This window comes from Pempheris klunzingeri, chromosome 11, assembly GCF_042242105.1.
Source record: "Pempheris klunzingeri isolate RE-2024b chromosome 11, fPemKlu1.hap1, whole genome shotgun sequence".
Classification (NCBI taxonomy): Eukaryota; Metazoa; Chordata; class Actinopteri; order Acropomatiformes; family Pempheridae; genus Pempheris; species Pempheris klunzingeri.
The window spans coordinates 9,693,755-9,718,839 of record NC_092022.1 but is presented as its reverse complement, the minus strand read 5'-3'; positions in this window follow the sequence as shown (position 1 = coordinate 9,718,839).

Below are 25,085 nucleotides of genomic sequence, written 5' to 3'. Positions count from 1 at the left end.
AACTGCTGGTGTGTGCATGTGTGTGTGGCAGTCGGATAGTGTGGGGTGTATGGCGTCACAAGCACTCCAGTTTAGGAAAAGTGACACTTTGCCTTGAAAGACTCTTCGGGGCAGTTAGATAAGGAATTTAGTGGCTTTATCACAAATGCCACTATTTAATTTAAAAGGGTGAGGCACTTAGGATCTGGCACCGGTCTTTCAGTCTAGTGATAAATTTGCAAGAAAGTGGAAAAGATTGGAGCCTGGGAGCAGATTAGCAGGATACAAATATAGAAGTGACATTATAGTGGGTATTAGTCAGGTGCTCCTCTGAACAAGTGGCTGGTTCCTGATATGCCTGAGAATGGGGCCTGACTGCAGGCTGGGGGGGGGGGCAAGTTTCTGGACACATTGCGTGAAGACTGATTGTAGTAGTGAGACAAATTTAATCTCTCTTTAAAGAAACACCATAAAGGTCATTCATGGAGGGTATTGATACATATTTATATTATAAATTTCACATCAGTATAATATCAACCTCAAATTATCTTTGATAACATTTTGTGAAAAGTAGGCCATTGCATTGCAAACTGGATAACTTTTAATTAGCTTTTTATTATATATTAATTATTATGTATGTATTCAAATTGCTTGTTTTGTCCAAACATCAGTGTGAGTTTCTCTGTCGCAGTGCTGCCGAGCGGTAAACGATATCATCAACACAGGTGAACAGGGAAGAGCCTGCTACTGTTATGCATGTGTGTTCTTGGTGTCGTATCACTAGGAGTGCCCAGTTTGGAGCAGACTGTGAGGCCAGTGAGGCAGGGGAGCATTTGTGTGTGGTTAAATCCACGCACATTGAATTTAAAATGTGACGTTGCGGGTCGTACCCCCGCGGATCTCCATCGTTGTCTCCTTCCATGCTTCGGCTTTGTTTTTCTTGAAACGGATATGACATCAGTTACTCCAATACTGGTGCCTCTGTGCCACCTGGGGGCCTACCTGTCTTCTGCTACTGCTGGTTCACTCTCCCCAACAGACAGGGACAAACCTGAAAGCACTGGAGACACAGCACAGTAATGCTCCAGATTAAATAGTCCAAAACTGTCCAAAACCCCAAAAATGTCAGTTTACCATGATCAATCTAAAATGAATTGCAAATCCTCCCAAAACGATGTTACTTTGCTAATGTACTTTGTACATAAACCCAGCAGGCTGACTTGTACAGTATACATCGCTAGCAATTCTCCTGTGTCCATACTGTCTCCAATGCCTAAAAAGAGCATCTCGACTGAGGTGTGATTCAGGCTAAAACATGCTAATGCTGTGCTTGCTATTTCTGGATGCAAAAGAGAATCTATATATAGGAAGCAGCTGAAATTGTGAACATGTTTTAAAAAGCACCCTGAGAAACACTGGAAAGTGAAGTAGGTGAGGAAAACTGACAGAGAGTACATTCACTAGGGAATTTATCGCTGTAACAGTGTTACAGTTTTAAGAAAATATTGATGATAGTGTATCAAATAATATTGATGAATGTTTTTTTTCTCTTTAAGCACGCAGTAACACCAGTTTGTCTCTTTGCTCTCATTCTCTATCAGTAATCCAATCAGTGTCTATCCTTATTTTCCTCTGATCCTCAAACAAACATTTCTATTTTGCTACTCAAACTTCATTTTTTCCATTTGTTCCCCCCCCCCCCCCCTTTCCTCTCCCCCTCCCTTTTTTTGCAACAGTTGGTGTGTGTTCGTCTTGGCAGCGCTCCATAGTCTGTTTGATGTGGTTTCCAGAAGTCCTGAACTACAGTCCCTGGCCACTCTTTCTGTCATCGGTAGACCTGCTGTCTCTTTAGCCTCCATTGACTCCTTTTAACCTCCTCCTACCTTCCTCACACTGAAGCAGCTGCTTTCCTTCCCACTGCACATTTCTGCATGGAAATGATCTGATTCCCATTATTTGGTAGTAAACTGGATTTTGCTGTGGGCTGCATACACAAATACACTCTTGCAAATACAGTTTGCTCTCCAGTCGAGCATACACTACACTGCAGAACATCTTCCAGGCTCCGTTCCAGGCACTGAAGAAAAATTAAAGAAGGCTACTATTTCCCTGTTGTAAATATAAATTAGGGAGGCCTAAATTTATGATTGGCTTTTTAAGTCATGAGCCACCCAAGAGTTGTGCTTTTTTCCATCTTAATAATATGTAAAACTAGATCAAAGTTAATCAGCTCTGTTGAACCCATTTCTACCAGCGACCTCTACACACTGTAATTTGAGTGATAGAAGGAGGGGGGGGAGGTAGAGCCAGCAAGATAGTAGCTTCAGAGAGGGCCTCGTAGAGGACAGTCAGTGACCCTATATGGGCGCCTTTCCTGCATATACCAGCACGTTTAAAGGGAAACTGATAGGCAGGTGAAATATCTGCCACTTACAGAAAAGAGGCAGGGACTAGGGAGGGCAGACAGGACAGAATGGATATGGATTGGGTCACAAGGCTGACGAGGCCTTCCTAAGGAAATGAATATTCCTTGCAAAGTACACTTGGTGACACTTAGGTCTAAGGACAAAACACAAGAGCAAAGGAAATCCATTCCTCACTTTTATTTGTCATACAAAAGCACTGGATCATAGTTTTTTTTCATCACATAATACCTTACACGCTGTATTAGACTTTTTATGGTGGCATTACTACGAAATATGCTTTGTGGTTCTGACACCATTTATTGTACTATGATTTGTAGTACCGAGTAACAAATGTAGAAAAATCACTCTTCAGTCTCTTCAATCTTCAGTGTGCCGTTGAAAATGAAAAGTAACGGGATTAATCAATCAACTTTTTACATGCTCTGAAATGTATATGTATCCACTTTCACCCCGCCAGTGGAGATACATATTATTATCCGTTGGACTTCCACTTTGTATCAGATGAAGGCGATGCGGTGGAGGCAGAGCTAAACATGCCCAGGGGGCTGGAGTGAAACCGGTGTCTCATTTTCAGGGGCAAACAAACACATACAGGGAGCAGACATGGCTGTCACATCTCCCTTAGCTCCCCTGTCACCCCCGAGGGCAGTGGGCAGGGGCAACCTCTGCGCTGTGGTGATGTCACTTAAATCTACATGCAGGGACAGAAATACATGACCAGGCATACACACATACACGTTACAGTACGTAGACGCAAACGCACAAGCATATGCTGCAGCTGTTATAGCTGCTGTACAAACTTCGTACCGCATAAATACTCCAAGTTGTTAAACCTCAACGTCCCTACTGAGATCACCAGTGTGACCTTCCAAGCTGAAAAGCAGCAGATTTAGTCCACAAACCTGGCTCCATTTTTAACTTTCCCAGATTGATCAGTGATCGTGCTGGCGCCGAGCAGCTGTATAGCCTTACATCAGCGAGGAGGAGGTTTAGCGGTTTTCAATAGTATTTCAGGATATCCGTGCTGCTGCTGCTGCAGTTTTTGGCAGACTAACAGCTGCCACCAGCATTAGTGTACAAGCAGACACTTCTTAATGTTCCCCAGCCCTGGCCTCATGTGTCACATGGACTCCATCCAGCCTAACCCAGTTGCCATCCGCATCGGCTGGATTGGTTGGAAGCGGTGTGAGACCAGCAATTTACAATATGCTTGAGGGTATCCTTTCATTTTGGTTAAAGGTTAGCAACAATAATGTGACCAGTTTTAGTTTTTTGGATGCCTCTGTTGTGCCACAGAAGGCAAACAGAGTGGAGACACCTTTCTAATTATATGCGATTTATTATCACAGATGAAAAGTGATTTATTACTTTTTGCAACAGTTTCTGGACCAAGGGAAATTAGTTACGTAGCCCTGTTGCTTATAATTTGACAACACTGCCTTGAATTCACTGAGATGTAAAATTAATTCTTGCAGTTGTTTTCAATGGGACTTTCATGTTTGCCTTGCTCACTGTTAAAAATCTGAGAAAAATACAAATGATTGGGCTTGGCTCAGTAACTTCATTGTGCAGGGAAAAGAAAGCCAAACTGGACGGGGTTCAGTGGTTTTAGGCCTTTTGAGGGTTTGTGTGTCAGGATTTATGTATTTAATTACACACTCATTCTACTAATGTAAGTGGAGAAAAAAGGAAAACGGATAAAAAGCCCCATCAAGCCTATAAGCTTGTAGTTTCCCTCTTACTGAAAGTTGGCCACCACTGCTGTTTAGCTCCCCTTGAACTGAGCTAATACTTGTCTATTCCGATTAGGATTAGTATGTGTAGCATGGGCTCAGGGACCCGAGACTCGTAATCTAATAAATCAAGATAAAAAACTCCAAGATTGGTTTACAGAGGGCTCGGATTTACTACTGGCCATCTCAGAGAAACAGGGATTAACACAGCATTTGGTGCTGTGGCTGCACACCCCCAAATCTGTGCATGAGGAGACAGAGAGAGACCAAGGCGGTGAGGGAGGGACGAAGACTTAGAGGGAGGGAGTGGAGGAGAGGGGCTGGCCAGGGCTTTATATTGCCTAACAGACAGCAAGTTAAACTCACAGTGACAAGGTCAGGTTAGTCCTTGTACAAAAGGCTTTGTTCCATAGGCAGATTAAAGGTCTCTTTGACAGTTTTTATACTTTTGGATCATGTTGAACATGTTAGGAGTTAATCCTGTCTGTGAAGGGAAGAAGCCCTGTTGCCACACAAATGAGAGATAGGTGCAGACAATGGCGAGCATATTAAGTTGAACAAAAAGATCTGCACACAAAATAACTAAGCAATTTTGTCATGAATGGCAATGATTGCATTGAATTTTTATGTACATTTTAGACAAGCGAGTGGGTGGTTGTGTTTTTGTTTCATGTTTCACACCAACAGATTTCAAAGCTAAAAAAATAGCTATGAAGTATGTTTTGTCTCATCTTATGCTATACTTGGCCTGTATTATTAAAAAAAGAGCCTCTGTTGTCTCCCACGACCAGATAAAACACATGATTGCTGTGTACACATGACTTTGTAATGTGAAGACGGTCCCACTGACTTTTTACAATTAAGGACACATTTTATCTAAATCTAAAATGCATGATGTGGGTAAGTATGTACATGTTAATCTATCAATCTGATTACACATTTGAAGAGATTTGAAATGTGGTGTGTACTGCTCATGTAAGATTGTTATATATGGAGGTACACAGTGTCACCTTCAACAGAGTAAGCTGACATGATGTAACAGTGGATCTCTTTGAAACAGTAGTCTTCTAAACTGATTTGTTGAGATGAGGTTATATTTGGTAATAGTAAATGAAGTGATAATAAACATTAAGTTACTGTGGTAATGCTGACACAAGTAAATGTGCAGTTACAGGGTAGGGCAGAGCCTTTGTTCTCTCGCCTGATAAAACATCTAAACTTAGATTTGAAAAAATAGGTTTTTCTGACAGTTATCTATGTGTCGCAGCTCCTTTTCTGAGAAGCGTTTTTCTGGGAAACAAGACTAAAATATCTCCACCTGATATTTGAGCTCTTTCTATTTTCTCTCTGATGCCGGGGTTTCACATAAAGTTTTACATATCAAAAGTGGAATGTTCTTTCATCTGCTTTCTTGTCCTGTTAAGCAATATCAAGCACAGGGAATTCTTTATACATTCACATGTAAAGGTTGAAAAATCCTAGCAACATATCCCAGCTTGTGCAAAAGAGGCCTTTTCTTTCTTTCTGAGGGAACTGTTAGTAATATCACTGGGCAATTAGCAAGGAAACGAGAGAGAAATAGAGAAGCCAATTACTTCTGCGAGTTAGCTAAAGGCCATTTTAAACTGTGTGCCCATGACATAATAATGTTTATGGTAAATATTATAGTTGGAGACAGTGAGTGCATGGCGTGAGAGGCAAGGAAAAAAAAGGCATCAATCTCAGATCGAGAATAATTTATTAAGATCTGAGATGCGGCAATTACGTGGAAAGGACCAAAAAGAAAAAAAAAAGGAGAAGCCAACTCTCCAGGAACCGCATACATGATTGCAATCTTGATTAAATCCCCCTGGATCTAATGAGTTGATTTTCTGCTGTTAATATTGCATTGGCTGATGATGGATTCGTTAAGATAATGGAACGAAGCTAAAATATAAATGACTCCCTGTCAAGGAGCAGATTTTCGTCATTTTCCGTCTGACACCTCCGCCGTGGGGATTTGGTGAGGCCTTTTTGTGTTTAGAACCATCAGGATCTGGAATACTAATTGCTCATGTGTGGACGCTTCTAATACCTCTCCTCCTCTCCGCACCCCCCACCCCCCACCCCTCCCTATCGTCTTGGTAAATATCTCCTCCACATCTCTGCACAGAAACAAAGAGACAGAAGCAGCTTTCCTTCTGTAATGCCGGTGAAAGTATATCTGGTTTTACTACAATAAAACATATCAACTGTCCAATCACAAAAAGAGGCCAGATATTTAAAGCCGCTGCATATGACACAAAAACTGCCAACGAAAAGAAAACATGTAAGCAATAGGCCGCTCATATCGACCTGTGCTTTTGAGATAAATTAATAATGTGGTCTCCCTTTGTTGCCTTGCAGAGCAACTGAGCCAGTCTCTCTCTCTTTTAAATGGTCTGTCACTTAGGTCAACTGGAGGAGTAAAATGTCCGATGCATAGAATATTGATCCCATATCACACATGACCCACAACACTACATGTATAATTTCTCTCTCAAGTGTGGCAGAAACATAATGCAAAAAGCATTTGTAATAATCCGAAGTCACACTAAAGTGCGAATATGCTGATATGATATGCTATCGTTTTAATCGACTGGGCAGAGTGTCGTTAATCATCAAGGAAGTCGGTTTGTTTAAGTTCACACAATTTTTAATGATTGACGAAATATCCAGAGGCACATTGGGGAAGTTTCCAGTAGTCTGATTACAAAAGGTTTACAGTTATGATATGTCTGAATAAAACTGCAGATTTGGGATTGGAGAAAATCACACACTTGATGTAAATGAATACAATTCTACTACGTGTAGTTTGATGTAACCTACCTACCTAATGCCAAACTTTGTCCCTCATTGTGATAATCACCATTCTCATCAGGTTTCATGCTTGGCCCGATCCTTCCTTTGTGGCGATTATGATATTGTTCCTTTTTCTGTGCGATATTACCGGGGAGCCCGTTTGATTGGACCATCCCCAAGAGCCCTTTCTTCTCTGTGTCACTTTTTGTGTCCTTTAACATGGTTTTACTAAAAAGTCTTTTTTAATCAATCAAGAAGCAGGCAGAAAATAGGCTTTGTCATGGCTTGGCCTGGGGTCGTGTGATGCCTGCTCTGCCTGGTGACAGGTCTTCAAAAGGGATAAAAAGGAATATTTTGGGGGGAAAACGGGGGTTTCCATGGCACTGGCACTTGTTGCACATGGATCACCATTCTTTGGTTCTGCATGAGATTGAGGTTTCAAAGGGCTGGACAACAAAAATTAGGCGAGGAGGGGACAGCGGGACTGTGGAGGTATCTGCCCTCAAGCCCCCGACTCTGTCCTCTCCTAGGGGAAAGGAAGAATAGGAGCCAGAAGTGACAGCATAAAAAGGGGCCTACTAGGTGCTGTCAAATATGCATGAGTAAATGGTCACTTTCTCACTCTGCAGTGTGTTGAAAAGTCCGACCGAAACACAGACTAGAAGACACAAAGTACAGACCCATTCAGTGAGAAGTGTATTCTCGTTGCGGCTTCCACTTCATGTAATTAGAGGTTGTTTCGTGTAGAATGAGGTCACGTAAACTTGTAAGTTTCTGAGTTTATATGTGGGAAATGAAACCAGGAAACTAAGACAATAGATTGGCAGTCATTACAGCAAAGAGGGTTATTATTTTAAACTGTTCTGTTCAGTTGAGTGCCTGTTTCTGTGTTCCTGTTATTTTAATTTGTAATAATTGAGACACCATGGCGTGATGTATCAGCTGAACTTGTTTACTGACTTTAAAATAACTTTATTGTATGCAGGTCTGGTTTGCATGTTTAGCACATTAAAATATGCATGCATGCATGCAGCCTTATATTTCACACATGAATGGCTTTAAGCTATTTTCACTTCTGTAAAAACATTGTTCCTAGTGATTACCTTTGTGCTCCACCTTGAATTCCTCTAACAATTACGCATTCCCCTGTCTTTGGGAAATGGCACCGTGAGGTCAAGGTTTTTGCGTGTCAGGAGTCCTTTAAGCAATTTGCAATAATTTCCATAGCATCATCACTGCCACCTTCAATAACAAACAAGGTTACACACATGTGTTGCTCTTTACACTCATGCAATCACAGCTGAACGTGTTTCAGTGTTGGAGGGCTTTAGCCTGTTCACACTTGGATGAAGGAGGTCAAAAGCTCCAGAACCACATTTATATTTATGAATTTAAGCATATGACAGTGGCTGCATATCCCTGTCATGCTATAATGACAGCAGGTACAATATCAAAATATAGCGATGGGTGTAGCGGCATATTATAACTTCTGTGTTTGTATGTGTGTATGTATTTATTTATTTATTTAGTTCTTTCAGGTTCCTAACAATGTGCTGCCAGCCTGTTTAAAAGGTTAAGGCAGTCGGGATATGTTCCTTGATGGGATTTTATCATGCTAGGCATGCTCTGTTTCCTGATGAATATATTAAAATTATTACTGTGCAAACAGAGTTTCTAATTACTGACCTGCTTGCCATTGTACTGTGCGTTCTGTATGCCCCCCCCTTCTTCTCCATGCCTTGTTTATTTATCTGCACCAGTGAATACAGAATAGTCTATGCAATGTCATTTCCATCCACATGAAAATGATTTTGAAAATGCCAATCTTGCCTATTATACAGTGTAATTACTTGTCTGCTTTTTGATTTTATCATATCTTCAGCCAGTGGGAAGATACTTGGAGAGGCTAAACATCTTAGCGGAGCTTGTCAGCTGATGATTTGCAGTAGAAAAAAAAATCCCCCAGTTTGCAAAGGAAAGTGCTATCTGCCACATGTACCAAGTCAATGACTGTAGTTTATTGAGGGGTTTGCCTACTGTGTGCAGGGCTTCTCTTGAGATTCAGGCATTGTGTCAAGAGAAAGTATATGCTGTCATGTCACACCTGCCTGCGTAAGGGAGGGGTTATTTAGACAGCACTGAACTTTTTTGGGACAATTAATTACAAGCATCCTGACAGAAAACTTGGCATCAGCTCTATAGATGACAATAAATCTTTGAGATTCTCATGGTACAGTGTACATCTCAAGGTACATTGTACCACATTTTTCAAATACACACGGAAAGAAAATATTTTAAAGACGGTGCGTAAAAGATGGGCAGATGGAACCACCTTGACGCATTCTTTCAGTATGAGTGAGCGTTACCTTTGTTTTCACTCTGCAGGTTTTTCAACTCACAAGACCAAAAACATGATTTTTGGAGTTCAGTTTGATTGTCTAATGCACCTCTGACATGTCATGCAACTAATCCTTTCGACTAGGTGCGTATGTATGTATAGTACATACGTAGAGTGATGAAAGTGTCACAGATTTTACTGGAGCATCTGCACTACATCATGGAAAAGGGCAACCCTGTTGTTTACTTGTCTGCCTGCAATGTTGTACAGGGGGTTGATCAGGGGAGTTGATAGGAGCTGCAATTTAAAAGGAGGACACTGCAGCTCTGAACAAAAACAATTAAAGGAAAATGAAAGACGGCCCCCAAGGGTTAAAAATAGAAAATTATCAACATGCATGCTGGAATCCAGTACACCCCACCCTCCACGCCACCTCCCGCACCAGCACCCTCCCACCCCCCTCAAACTTACTGGGCCTGCATTGTTATGTATGATCAGATCTGCCAGTTCTTCCTCTAAGCTCCTTGTCACATTTTGACTTAATGAAGTGCAACTTAGAAGGGAATTGGGTTCATCATGCTAGTCGCACGATGCTCCCTTGTTGTAGCAAACAGGAGTGGCATGGGACCGAAGCGCTACAGCGCGAGTCGTTATCATTCCGGTCAGTCTGTTTAACACAAAATTAAACAAAGAACTAATTAGTGCCTCATGAATTAATAACTGCACTGTTGCCGAGAAGAAGTTAGGTTGCTGAAGGGAGATATAAAATAAGTAGGAAGATCAGGTTAGAATTATTATTACTTTTTCGGGGATGCATGGGCTCTCAAGGTTAGGAAACTTTTGAGAGGATTTAAGAGTGACTCCGCTGGTTTTGCCAAAGTCAGCGTCTGTCCTGATGTAACTCTGTGTCTGGGTTAATGAATGTCATATAAGACACTGCAGTTTTCTGCATTCAAGAGAGAGATATATGCTTCTAATCCCCAACTTTCTATTTTAGCCATGTATATGATTTTAGCACAGTATGAATAAGGGGCCAGCACTGTGTATTCTCTCCCAACTTTAACCCTTCAGTTACTTTTTTTTTTTATCTGAGCTGTATTTGGTTTCCCTGTCATCTCTGTCATGTCATTTTCTCTACTGAGATTTCATGGGAAAGTGTTTTGTGTTATTCTTTTTCTCTAACACTGTTTTGAATAACTCTCAGCTAAGCTGCTATTACTTATTTCCACCAACATCTGATTTTAGGATTACTTCCTTTAGGTCAATTATTACTGGCAAACCACTGAAATATGCACAGACATAGTTAACTGCACTCTATAACTGCTTCCCATGCTTCAATGGGCTTTACAAACTATAGCTTCCCTGTTGCCCCTCCTTTGGTCGCCTTCCTCCTTTTCCTCAGCGGTGATATGGGGCCTGGGTATCTGTGCACTTTTATACTGTATATCAAAAGGAAGCGAACAAAAGTACACATTTTCCTTTTGCATCGCCTGGAAGCTGTTACATTATGTCAACCACTGTAGATTAGATGAGTTGGGCAAATGTATGAATTTCTCCGGAACATGTGTGTGCATGCGTATACATGCAGAATAATCAGTGTCTTGGTTTTTAATGTTTCTCCTTTGCTCTCCCTCTCAGATGAAGTGAGCCCCTGTATGGAGTGACTCCCCAGGAAGAGAAAACGAGGTAGGACAAATCCCCAACATGACTGATTACTGTCCCCACCATCTACCCTGTTCATATCTACAACAATATCAGGCATCTTCATTAATCCCCATGGATCAATGTGTCTGGGGGTTGTAAAAATTGACAAATGACTTATTAGAATCCCACCGTTTTATTTTCCAACTGATTAACTCACAGCAATGTCGTACACTATACAGGCACACTGATGTATCTGTTTTCCAAAGACGGCGTCTCTCTCTCTCTCTCTCCCTCCCTTTCTCTCTCTCTCTGTCTCTCTTACTATGAGGAATCTATACAGTATAAAAATGCACCCCTAACACTGTGTATTAGGAACCCTGCCAGGCTGCAACGACTCAAAACTGACATACAAGAACTGTCATTTTATTAGTTTCTTGGCATAATCAGCTGTTGAGCTTTTGGTTTGGCTGACTTGCAGTACTGAAAATACAAAAATACATTAATGAACACAGACTAACCCAAATGATCAGCCAGAATTTGAAATGATATAAGCTTCTCAGTGGCAGTAATTAGTAAATATATGTTAACACCATAGTTTCTCATAAATGTGCCAGCATGTATGCCATATTCTATTATCTTTCTTGTTACGCGGTTCTGTTAATTATAATTTGATATTCTTTTATGCCTGCTTTGTGTCTAGATGTTGTTGAGGCAACATCTCACATTGTCATCTTGACAAAATAATATAATTTTTCCACTATATGGCATTTATTACTGTAACAGACATTAGACACAGACATCTAAGTACAGATGACATCCACCAAATTAACAAGAGTATAAAACCTTTTGTTGCTGATAAAAAATCTGCCTCTGTACAATTTGACTCTCGAGAGGACGCTAATGACTTGTGACTTGAAGAAACTGGGTTGCTTTTTTTTCTCTCTCCCTGAGATGAAACCTTCTGTGCTAATGATGTTAGCTGGTATGAGCACAATGCTGATGTGGGAGTCTGTCATGAGGATGCATACAACAGCCCTTGCCCCTGGCCTCCTAGTCAAGAGGGATCTAAACATTCAGAAGTGACACCGTGGGCTGTCTCATGTCAAACCAGAGACCCTCACTATCACTGGGGGGTGGCATGGCCGTGAATTGAGGCAGAGGGCTACACCACACTCCTTTGTTTCTGGTGGTGTCACTCACACACCAGAGAGAAGACACACTCCTTGCATCAATCAGAGCCCCTGATACATGCTCGGTGTACCTCCCTGCAACATGTTGATGACACTATCCACAGATTTCAGCATAGATACAACAGCATCAAGGGGATTAGAGCTGCTGATCAGATTCAGCGCAGCCACATTTCCGCCCATAGGTTCTCCTCACACCATGATGCATGGACTTACACACACAGACATCTTTAAAAAGTTGCTTTAGAAGTCCCATGAAGCAAAGTTAAGTATGAGTCAACTGTAGTGCAGACTAGACAGAATAACTGAAGTTTCCCCTTGTCTAACCACATAACAACAACATAACTGAGTACAGTTAGTTTAATTGGCTTTTGATATATATGTTAATGCAGCTCATCATAAAGGCCAACTGGCTCCAACACAGCGCTGGCATGACATCCCGCCTCTCCGTTTGGCTCCCACAGACTTAGGCTAGAGAACACTCCCAGAGCAGAGTCCCTCTCTTAGACAGTGGGAAGAAAATTAAACTGCCAAATTTGTTTTCATTGGTTCCAGGGACAATCTCAGGAGACTTCAAGGCTTTTAATTGAGCTCACTGAGCAGAAATTTGTAGGGCTGCTTACCGACAACAATGGTGTCTCCCTTCTACTTCCCTTTGATCTCAGTGAGAAATCAGGCAGGTTTTTAAGTAAAGTAACACTTCACTAAATATTAGTTTATCCTATAATACAGCATGGGTTTTGTAGTTTAGCTCAAGGTTATTTTTTACTGGTAGTTCTTTGTGGAAAACAAGGGAATTGGTTTAATAATGATTCCTAGATGAAATTCGCTCACTTTATGTAGTGTTTTGTTGGCTTTACAGGGTTTGTGTGTAGGAGGGCAATGATTTTGTAATAAACAGGAGTTCATTCACTCATGGATAAAGGTAAATAAAGCCCTTAGTTCGCCGTAGGAAAGGTAATTTGTCTCACTGAGAAAAAAGAGCAGCAACTCGTAAAACTCAATTTAGTATTATTGTATCACTCAGTATAGTATAATAACAAAAACAAGAAGCCACCTTCTCACTTTCCGCACTTTTTTTCTCTCCTACTCTTTTTGTTCTTTAAATTTTTCCAGTGTGTCAAAACAAGCAAAGGCTACATGGAAACGGCAGCCCTGTGTAAATATTTATGATGTAACATCTCCATGTGAATAGACTTTCCTCCCAATCCATCCATCATTACGGGCATATCGTCAAAGCCCACCTCCCGGTGGTGGCTCAGGGCCTTAGGAAGCTCAGACAGGAGCGGCGTGTCCCCCTCTCATTCAAAGTATTTGTTTTTCTTTTGACTGGAGGCAGCCCAGCTGTGAGGGCATTTCATGTGTCAGCCCCTCCGTTTTCATTCAGGGCTGACTTCAAAGCCCATTTTGGCCCATTGTTTCTGTGACGTGGCTGCTGGACCCAGAAATGCCCAACAGAAAAATGTGATGTAGGTCAAATTACAGCAGTTGTGCCCCCACAAAAAGTGGAATTCTTATGGACAAAACATAAAGCCCTGGTTACCGCCTAACCCTAGCTTTTGTGCTTGTTGTTCCCATACCTCTTTATTTGTTCACAGTAGAGCTGAATGGAAGTGGGGAAATGTAGAATAAAAAGGCCGTAGTTCAAAGTGCTTGGCAGAAAATCAATGCTTAAGTCTAATCCTTTCTTGGCAGTTTTTTTCAAATTTATAACACACCACTCAAGAAAAACATGTTATATACAGTAGCTTACTTGCTGAAGATGTGGTATATATTATATTAAGTTGGAAAGTGAGACGTAAGGACAGATACAGAGTGTCTGTTAGGGCCTGCGCATGCAGAAGTCTTTGACTTGTGCAACGGTTTGAAATGTGAAACATGTCCTCATTTGGTACAAACAAAGTGGGATGAAGGACCTGCTGTATTTTCTCAAGCTCCGCAGTCTTTAAGAATGTGAAGGTGCAGTAGATTTATGAGGTTGTGTGTTTGCAGAAGTAGGTAAGTCTACTGCCTTACCTAAGTGGATTACAAGGTTTTAGGCTTTTCTTCTTGCACAACTTATCGGCAGAAAATAGGCGTTGCAGACGTTAGCGAAATATTGCCACCCAGACTCTCATAACATTATCATTAGCCACGGAGGATTGCTGAAATGTGATTAATACATCACCATTTTGACAGACTGAGCCTGAAAAGGTAATATGGATTATTACAATGGTTGTAGAGCTCAATACCGCCATCCAAGTTTATCCATTTATCTGCAATGATGAGACTCCTTTGTGTTGTATAGCATTGTAACATCTATCTAAATAACAAAAGATATCGCTCTCATACACAATTGTCGTGCTGTTAATATTCAGCCCATGCAACAATGCACATGGGAATGGAGTGTTGAGACAAAACTTGACTCGGAACGGGGGAAAAGTCCATAGAACATTATGAGAATTATGAATCGATGCTCAAGCCTCTAGTACTGGGCATTTTCTTGGCTGAGGTATCTGATTACCTTCAAACAAAAATATTGCTATTGTATTGTTCAATTACAACTGGTTGAGTACTGAATGATGCAATTCGCTATCTAAGAGCTATTTTTTCCTTTGCTGTGTTTACACTTTGTGTGTGTTTTATTTAGTTGGCCTTGGATGATACAAGTTGAATAAATGCCATTTTTCTGTCGTTTCAAGTGCCCCTTTTTTCTCGGTGGATCCATTCAAGCTTTCAATACCTTTTTCTTCCCCTCTCTTCTCCTGTCTCTTTTTTCCACAAGCAGGAGGGTTTTACTTTACTCCTTTGTCATCCTAATTGATTGCATTAACCTTTTGAGTATTGAATTTCCTGTGCATCACGCCGAGCACAATGTGGAATATTATCATAATCCTTCCAAGTAATGGACACAGGGCAATCAACAATGCTTTAGGAAAAGTACATCTTTGAAAGATGGAGTATCATATTATTTTCAGTCCAAAGACCTGGATAGCGTAAGACTGTTGAGCTTTAAGAAACTTTGTCAATAAGTGAAGTATGATTTTTTTTCATCTATTAAAGAAGGCGAAAGAGCTTTTAATGTGTGCTATGTTTACAAACACTGCTAAGGTTTCTGGGATTGTCTTGTCTTGATGAAAATGATTGACCGGTATAAGACACATACATAATCGTACATAATCAATCTTATATTATTTAATATGATTTTGATATTAAAAAATTATTTCATGATAATGGACCGGTAAGCAGCATCTGGATATCTATCAGCCCAAATTCTTGGAATAAATTGTAATGATTCTGTTTAGCTGAGCCTTTTTACATATTATTACAATCGTTCGAAGAACATTAGCTTCTGTTTAAGTCAACTACATAATTACTCAATGAATTCTTTAAACTTTTGCAGTTATTTCTTGTGGCCTTGCAATATGGCCTTAACAATCTACTCAAAAGAAACTCAAAAAATGCCACATATTGCATCTCAATATCTATAATAGAAAAGTTGCATAGGCATGCATGAAACAAATCTTGTTGCTATGTTGTTATATTACAATAAGTGGATATGTAAGGGGATATGCTATGATTTGCACACTGTGGTCATGGTAGTATGATATGGAACAAAGTTATCCAGCATGCACAATGACCACATATCGTAACATTACTGCCCGTACTTGCCTACAGCCTTGGAATATCACCATGTGGCCAGAGCTAGCAGCACTCCCTTCTCATAGGTCTGTTCACCTTTAACACAAGCTGTGGAACCGAAGTTCTGGATACTGCCTGGACAATGGCCTGTTTTGAGTAGTGAGAGGTGAGTGAGAGGTGCCATGCAGTGCTGGGATAGTCACAAATTCTTGGTCGAGCGGTGCTGTGTTGAGTTTTCCCTGAGAATGAAGGCTCCCTATGATTCAGCAAGATGTTATTGCAAGTATTTAAGGAGTCCAGTGGTGTCATGGAGAAGGACTTTCAATTGGTTTCAAAAGAGTTTCGGGAAAAGTGTTTGACAGGAAAGTGAGGCCTTGCAAAGGTTCTTCTCATCGGAAATGCAGATGCAGAAATGCAGCTCTGATAATTGGGTGTCACACTGCTTAGCCTCCCTGAGACAGCATGCCAATGTGATGGACAGGAGACTCCACCTTACCCAAGATTTAAGGAGGAGCATTGCAGATTTATGGTCAAGGAAAGGAGATTTATGACCAACTCTTGCTCTCCTTGCCCATCAAGTCCACTTATGCTTCATGGACTTGGAGGAGGCTTACGAATGTGTCCCTCAGGGTGTCATGTGGAGGCAACTGTAGGAGTATGGGGCCATGCCAACCTACATGCCATCTGGCCATTGTATGGAATAAATTGCTGCCCCGAGTTTTCTCTAAGTTAGTATCTCTAATTTTGTTTACTACTAAGTGAAGTACTACTAATATAACATGCTGAAATTAGCCTCTGGGAGCCATGAATGCCCCCTGCCTGTATATGCCTCGTTAAGATATTTCACTAAGTAGCAAAAGTGTCAACCTGATGATGGTATTTGTGGTGGACCAACCAACAAACCAACGTTGCCATCCCGACAACCATGTTGCTGGCTTGGTTTAAAATAATGCACACAACCTGTAAGTTAGAATGAAGTATACTTCATAGTTATGGTATATCATGATTTTTATTTATTTCATCAAAAACAGGACAGACCTTGTTCTTTTCTTCTTATTTCATAAAATGAGTATATGACATTAAACTGAAGTATAAGTTAAAGGTGATTTTATTTCTTAACTGCAGTTTTAAGTTGAAGGGTCAGGATGGACAAGCGTTAGTTGTATGGTAAGCCCTTGATTTACCACGGCACATACCTTAATCTCTTTACCCGCTTTACAGTTGCCTGTTTGGGTTTGGGGTGAAGTGTCACTTAATTTTTCATGTCTTCTAAGAGTCTTTGCCTGAGAATAGAACAATCATATTGGTTTATTATTATCTGTCTTACTGGCCCAGAATGTAATGAATGGAGATTTGGGCAGGGACAGTGAAATAAATTTAAGCAGGCATAACTAGTATATTCTTTTATAACACTGCACCTCCACTACATCAATAATATTAAGGCCCCAAGCCTAAACCTACAGAAGACACTCTAAGGATAACAGTACAGTAATAGCCTGTTAACAAGGCAGGAGGTAGCCTATTGGCCTATTGAGTTTAATCTGTTGCTGTAGCTATTTTATTTAAACATGATGATAAAGGCATAAAAAGTAGTTTATGTTGCAAGACCAATGCAACACCCATAACTGTCTTATAAAGGCTTAATGTCAGGTGGCTTTAGGGGAAGTGTCACTCGAATAACACTGATCAGCCTTGAGCTTAGGAATTAGAGACTGCAAATCTTTGTGCATATCGTGACAAGTGGGATAGTTTGGAGGGATACAAGTGGGCTGCAACTTTTGCTGAACAATTTATATTAATATTTTATATAGTTTATTATATTATTATATTTATTTATCACCACACATGATACAATGTCGTGGAAGAAAGTGTCTAATCTAATTTTGTTGGTCCTGCATTGGAAAGCCAAGACAGTTAATTTGCAGTGGAATTAAATGTTTTTGATTATCTACAGCCCACTTAGATCCCCATATGCTATATGTTTCTGCTATAAACCACCTAGTTATAGTATTTGTGACTTCTACAGACTGTTGTGTGTTTCTCTGTAAACACTTGCCTAAATGCATTAAAGTAATTGATTGTTGAAAAACAGAAAAAAAATCTGTTTTCATGTTTCCTTGGCAACAGCAAGTATTATCTGGGTTGTGTTGATGAATTGAAGCAAACCACCCTGTAATTCATATCAACTCTATTATATTTTTCAGCCCAAAGAGGAAAAATCAATTGAAACAAGCTCTTATGCATGGATAGCTGCTAGTTTTGATCAATACTATTTTCACAGGGATAGTGCCTTTGAGTTTGATTGAGGCCAGGTTATACAAAGCTGGCCAGTGGTGCTCAGGACAAATATAAAAATGTAGATATTCAGAGGGCGCACACACACTTTTTGAATATGTCTTTTGACACTTTCTCCTGTTTTTTTTTTAATTGATCAAAATTGAATCATGTGATTGAGTGAAGATCTGGGTCAAAATATAGGTCAAGGTCAGTCAACAACACAAAGCCTAATCCTGTCCATCTTTTGTATTCCATCAAGCGTCACTGGTATTCCATTGGGAACTTGTGCCCTCAGCATATGGAAACTAAGGGCCCTTAGTTCAATTATACAAGCCCATCGAGGTTCAGAATATTGACATATCTCTGTACTCTGAAAATGTCATGGATAATGATCAACCGGTTCACCAGAAAATGCTTTCATAGAACCCAAGATGTGGAGAATAGATGTAGAGTGCATTGAATTTGTGGACTATAGCTATAATGTCAGGATTTACCTGCTTTAAGGTCCGATATGCGCAAAAGCTTTTGTTTCCTCCAAAGCAGTGGTTATCATTCATCCATAGCCACAAACAACTCACAAAATAATGCATATCATATTCTAAATTAGGTGTTTTACCAAGGTCATGAAAACTGGGTTGATTGGTATGCAGAGGTTATGTAACATATCTAGTTATGTTCAGTGGTCACTCTTAATTTCCATTATCACCGCCTGGTTGCACAGACAGACTTTACCCCTAGATACAAAAAAATTGTAAGACTTAAGATATATATCTCAAAGCTGTCTAATTGTTGACTAGTGGAAGGAGAAAGTTGCTATTGTTTCTGAGTTAATTAAGCCTTTTTTGAAACTCAAAAACATGGCTGACCACAAAACAGCTGCTCAGCTGCTCCAGCAGAAAATGTGCGCCTACTGTAAGAATTTAACAGTTAGGCTTACATCTACTTTACCATGTTGCCAAACATGGTATTAGCTGTGTACTTGGGGTTTCCATAATGCATGTAGCCATATCAGAATTGACAGTAGAGATATCTCACTTAAGGATCTCAGTCATGTCTTTGATGGAAAGAACTTAACACTTTGTCATCCCATGACTTGACATTAGCTGACAAAGTCGAGATATAAATGCATGAACCATTTTGCACTTATGTCGTGTTAATGAACTTTTAATATTTGAGAAGAAGCGTGACAAAAGGATTTGAGAAGAAAAAAAACAATGTGCACAATACTGTATGTGTAAAATCTGGCAACAATTTCCAGATACTGCACTGCAAACTTTGCTCTGAAACAAAACTTCACATTTAACCCAAGTGGGCATTGTGGACATTCTGCTTTGTACTTTGGTAGCTCTGTCTCTGTGTTTTACATCTGAATTCTTCTTGCTCTAGTCAACAACAGATACAGGCAGAATCTTAATTGATCTAATCTGGTTACTGCTTGCTATTTTCAACAGTTCCATTAGAAAACTCCCATCCTCCCCCACTCTGTCTCTCTCCCTTCACCTCCCACACTTTCTACCCCCCATCTGCCCTGACCTACATGGTAGTCACATGGCCCTGGCTCCCTGGCTTGGCATTTTATGGAAAATCTGCAGGAGATAAAGCCACAGGGTTTAAAGTGTTATCCCTGCCTGTCCTTTGAGAAGGGCTAAACACTGAATGAGGTGTTATTGCATCAATGCTGTTGGACACACACAGGCAGCAAAGAGGATATCTTCCTCCCTCCTTCCCTCTCTCTCTCGCTCTCTCTCTCTCTCTGTCTCTCTCCCTCTCCCTCCTCAGTTTGATTGGATTTAGTAGAGTGTCACCACTGTGACTTTGGGGGATTTCTCTTTCCCTGTCACTGTCTTATGCATGCTTGCTTGGGTTATTTACTTAACTTGTCCAGAAAATGGACTGTGATCTGCAGCTTACCGCCAAAGCTAGGGAGAGACAAGGGCCTCACGCTGGTTAAGATATGCCAGACAGGCACCTAGACGCTTGCTGGCTTGCTTACTCCCTTGCTGGTGCTGAGGGCTTAGTTTTGCACTGTGACCGAGTCCCCTTCACACTGTTGTCTGCCTGTAAATTTTCTGCTGCCCTTGCTATTCAGCCAATTACAGCAAAAGAGCTTTAGCGATTTTTTTTTTTCCCCCCCTTCTCTTCCTCCCAGTGTATATTTATATATTTATTTTACAAGCGAATGACAAGCATTGCTGAAGGTTAAAAAAATGCTGAATTTCATAGTGCATATAATGTCAACTTCTTTCTATTGCTGTACTAATCAATAGAAGTCAGCTCTATCTTGTGCAGAACAAATACACATACTGCAGACTAATATAGCTTCCTCTCCTGTTGCGTTTAAATTTAGACTCTTTTTTTATTGCTATTACAACTTAAATGTAGAGAAGGACCCCCGAAACTGTCTGTAAGCCAGTAGTAAATAGTTACTTTAGATCCGTGAGTAAAAGGATTTTGTTATTCTATTTTTATATTCATACAGTCTGTTGTACAAAGTTAAAGTGGACCCATGTGATACATAAATAAATGTGATCCACCAAATTAGTTTTCCATTATGTTAAGTAAATACATATCATTTTGCCCTGATGTTTTCTGCTTTTATTTCTTCAATGTAGTGATTATATGAGATACTGTGAGAGTGCTAGTAAAAGCAAACAAGTTCAGTTTATCTAGAGTTTGCAGGTCTTATGGTTTGTCCCTCTGCACCTATTGTAGGTTTTATGCTGTCAGCGTCTTCCCTGTCCTCTTGACATTAATCTGCTCCGTCCCATACTGTCAACCTTAGTAGCTACCGTATATATTCAATAATTGGTTTAGAAGTACACACCCTTAAGCCCATCTGCACAATAATACGGTCCACTGTTTTTCAGTGCACGCACCATATGTTTCTCTTAGGTATGTTTTCTGAGTTGTTTATTCTTTTTGAAGCTAGGTCCTGGTACTAAATATATTTGACCTGATGTCTGTGAAAGGCCATGCCATAACTATCAATGCAATGTCAAATGTAATGCAGAGCCACAAAGCAGTTTAGGAATGCATCCAAAGTGCTCTGCCATGTTGCATTCTGGTGCTAAAATGACCAGAGAAAATGTCCTCCCAAGTACTGGATAAGATAAAGCAGTCAAGACAGCTCTGCATTACTGTGGCGATCGGTTGTAGTCATACTATAGGGATACTTGACAGGGTGAAGAGCAGGCTTACAACAGTCCCACTGCAACCAAAAAAAGAACATCACATAGATTTTTTATTGTTCTGTCTCATAAAAACAAAACCAGAAGTTACACAAGTGATAATTGTGCATAAAAGAAGTGACACCACAAAATGTAGTGTTCCAAAACAAGAGAGCAGAAGAATAAAGGGCTCTTTCCACCAGTGTAAAATCAGCCACGCCTAGCAGTGGGAACGGAAAGCAAAACTGCTTAATGTGACAAAATAAAGACAGAAACACTCCAAGGGAAAGTTAGAATTAGGATCCTGAAAGATTTATGCCTCCTTTTTATTTATAATTTGTTTTCTTTTCCTTATTGGAATTGAGTTGCAACTGAATATTTGATGAACACAGCCCAGAAGTAAGGATGTTATGTCAGCAAGGAAACAAAAAGTAAAGAGAAACAACCAAGAAATGTATTTTGCAAAGTTTGCGCTTTAGAATAAACTAATATGCCTCTGCTTTCACAAGTGACTCGTTAATTGAATGTGGGGGGAGTTCGCTATCTTGCAGGTTGTGTTGAGCCCTAGCGAGGCTAGCTGCGCCTTTCCATATGCACTGCGCTGAGTGCTGGGTACTCTCTGTGCACAGAACACCATCTGCATTTTGCTGTTAACGCGCCTTCACATCCAAGGGAGGATTAGGAGAAAATCCCCTGGTTTTTTTCAACCAGTTGACAAATATCAGATTTGTCTCTAAAAAATTAGCTCCATCTATATCTCCCACCATATGACACACAAAAAAGATTATCTTTAATACCCAGCCAGCTTGGGTGTGGAAAAAGCAGATTAAAGTTTCAGTTTGGTCATATTTACCCAGCCACTTCAAGTACGAGACTGCCTGCATTACACAGTAGACAGACCTCTTCACAAAGATTCCTCCCCCCACATGTACACCCACACCCACCCCCAAGCCTTTACCTTCCAGAAACAAGATGTCTGCCTTGAAACAATTAGACATCATACTTAAATAATTCATCATTTCCCAGTCAGTCTTTCTCTTCTACGTGTCCTTTAAACAGACAGAGTGAGCTGCCAAATGGGCTAAAGTGAATAACAGCAGCAGGTGCCTTTTCAGATGGAGCTTTGTAGTCTGCAGAGGGTGCTGAGCTGTTATTTTAGTGGCCCACTGGTGAGGAGCAGGGGGTGGCTGGGAAATGGACCTGGTGGCTGACCTGAGACCCCAGAGCTGTCCTATTAGCAGTGCGTTTGGCCACTAAACGTTCGCGACAAAAATTCCTGGCTTCAGTTGCGCACACTTCTCAGATGAGCCGGAATACAACACTACAATATTCACCCAAGGTCACCTGTGGAGTTTTAAGAAGCCAGAAACATTATTTGAATCCCCATTCAATGGTGTAAGGACCTCACTTCCCAAAAATAGACTCATTTGACCCTGAAGGAGGTCATTTGTGTCTGCAGTGCCAGATTGTAAGACTGGACATGCATGATTATTACCCATCAGCATGCATCAGAGGGATTTAAACATATGAGTAAGATGCTCCTTAAGCCTCTGCTAAGTCAGTATGTTCTTCCTGACCATTTCATTATCAAATGCATAATCGTCATCTGCCGAGGACAGAACTGGAGGCCTAAGGCCCTACCTGTTGTCCTGGATGTTGACTTCCTTGCTTCCGCTCAAGACCACTGCCCCACCCAGAGGTTGCTTTATGAACACAGGAGCCCCATAAATGAAATTAAGGTGTCAATTAGTCAATTACAGCATAATAACTCTGAGGGCAGACATTTAGAGACAGAGAGAACCTCAGCTAAGTTCATTTCCTCCGGCCCAGGAGCCTAGCGCTTGGCACACGTCACTCCCCACCCATGCTCGCTGAATAAAGGCCCCAGTGCTCTCCCTAATGTTATTTTCCCCTGGATATCTTTTTTGATCAACAATTTCCTTTCATGGGCTTGTTTTTCAGAGGCAGGGTATGCACTTTTTCTCTCCCCAATTTGGCTAGGGAGAATTTTATAATTTAGTAATTAAAATCTTTGTTAGGCTTTAGAAATTGCAGCTAATTGAATTTAATGGGAAGATGAATTTCAATTTTATTTGATTAGCAGGACCCCTGGCATAGGTATTTATGGAAAAAACTCTACAAAAATATGCTGTGTGGGCTAAGATGGCATAATAGAATTACAGATAATCGGATTTCACTGTCATGAATTTCACTCTAATTTCACTCTAATTTTCCATTAGATAGCTGGTTTACAAATATTTGCTCATCTGCGATGGGAAAGGCTATCTGTCTAAAATGATTACAGAGCAAGGCTTCAGAAATATGTCCCTTTTTTTCCCCTCCCTTTTAAAAACCAGATTGCAAGGGATCAAAATTAGGAAGATTGCATTATGGATGTCTGCATCCGGGAGAGCAATGGGGGAGATATGATGATTACGGCCGGGGGATGAAAGCAGTGTCAAGAAAAATGTATGACTCAAAAACATAGGCCTATTCTATCTACACAATCTCTGCTCTCAGCACACTGCCGCCAAGCAACATGCTACATCATAATTCATGTAATATCGTAAACCGTGCACAAATATAAGAAAGACGTAGCAGCATGTTGACACAGAACCACAGAACACCTCATACAAACTCCATGTTAATTGCTTTTAAGTGTGGAACCTATAATGAGATTTTGCCAAGTGATTTTCATAGAGTATGTATGTAGCTGTATATGCAGCTATACAGCAATTATGAAAATCAAATGAGATTCGAAGAGTCATTGTCATGAGTAATGCAAATGATGATCGTCAAGAAGTGTTGTATTGCCATCATCATTGTTCTGGCTGTATTTGTGTGTAAGTTTAATATTCACCACCGTCCCTTCTTAAAAATAAATATATAATGCAATATAAACAGACGTGAGAGGGAATAATATCCCACATCGCAGACAACCTCCAATAACACTAGGGTGAACTCTTGTTGAATCCCACTTTAAAAGCCTCTGCTTCAGAATTAAGCTTTTACACGTTCAATTTCCTGCCAATTTGACAACAACATGACAGTGAATATAAAGAATAAACTTTATCCATTGTCTGCTGAAAAACAGAAACTATTTTAATTTGTTGTGTTTAAAGTTCGATGCAGCAGAAGTGCTTCATGCTGCTCCTCCTGTGTAAACCCCCACCTGTACTCTCCACCAGTCAGGACAGACCTCCACCCCACGCCAGCTCGCACCCACTCCATCTCCTCCCATTCGCTCACTCACTCTTTGCCCCGAACTGCCAGAGACAGCAAGAGGGGTTCAAAAACACAATCTGACTCTCGGCAAAGGTCAGATTTCTCACTCGGCATGTCTCTGGGCTTTGGGCACAAAAGCCACTGAATTCACATCTATCAACTGGGCCCTAGCTTTTGTCCTGGGGAATGGAGGACTCGGAGTGGGCCCTTCACCAGACCAGCCCCTCCTGGAGTGCACTGTCAGGGGCAGCCAAACGTCTGGCCCGGCGGCCCTTTGACTGATGTACCCCTGCCATGTCACACGCACGGCAGCGCGCACACACACACTCACACGCATACACACTCCACCTTGCCCTCAACATTCTCCCGCATGCAACCATACAATACCCTCAGACCACATCAAACGAAAAGCCCCACAGCTCCTTTTGAAAAGTAATGGTTTCGCCCCCAAAGATGGCTGCTCAAGGGCCAGAGGGCTGTAATGCATGGACGACGAACCCTCCCTCCTGTGGACATGAATAGAATTCACCCTGCAAACCAAATCGTCCCCAATATCAAGTCTGGAGATACTGTAGAAGTTTTTGTTTTCCCTCCCTCATATGCTGTCCCTATGTGGAACCAAGCATCACAGCGTTACAGCCAGATGTCTTCATAACGGCTACAAATGT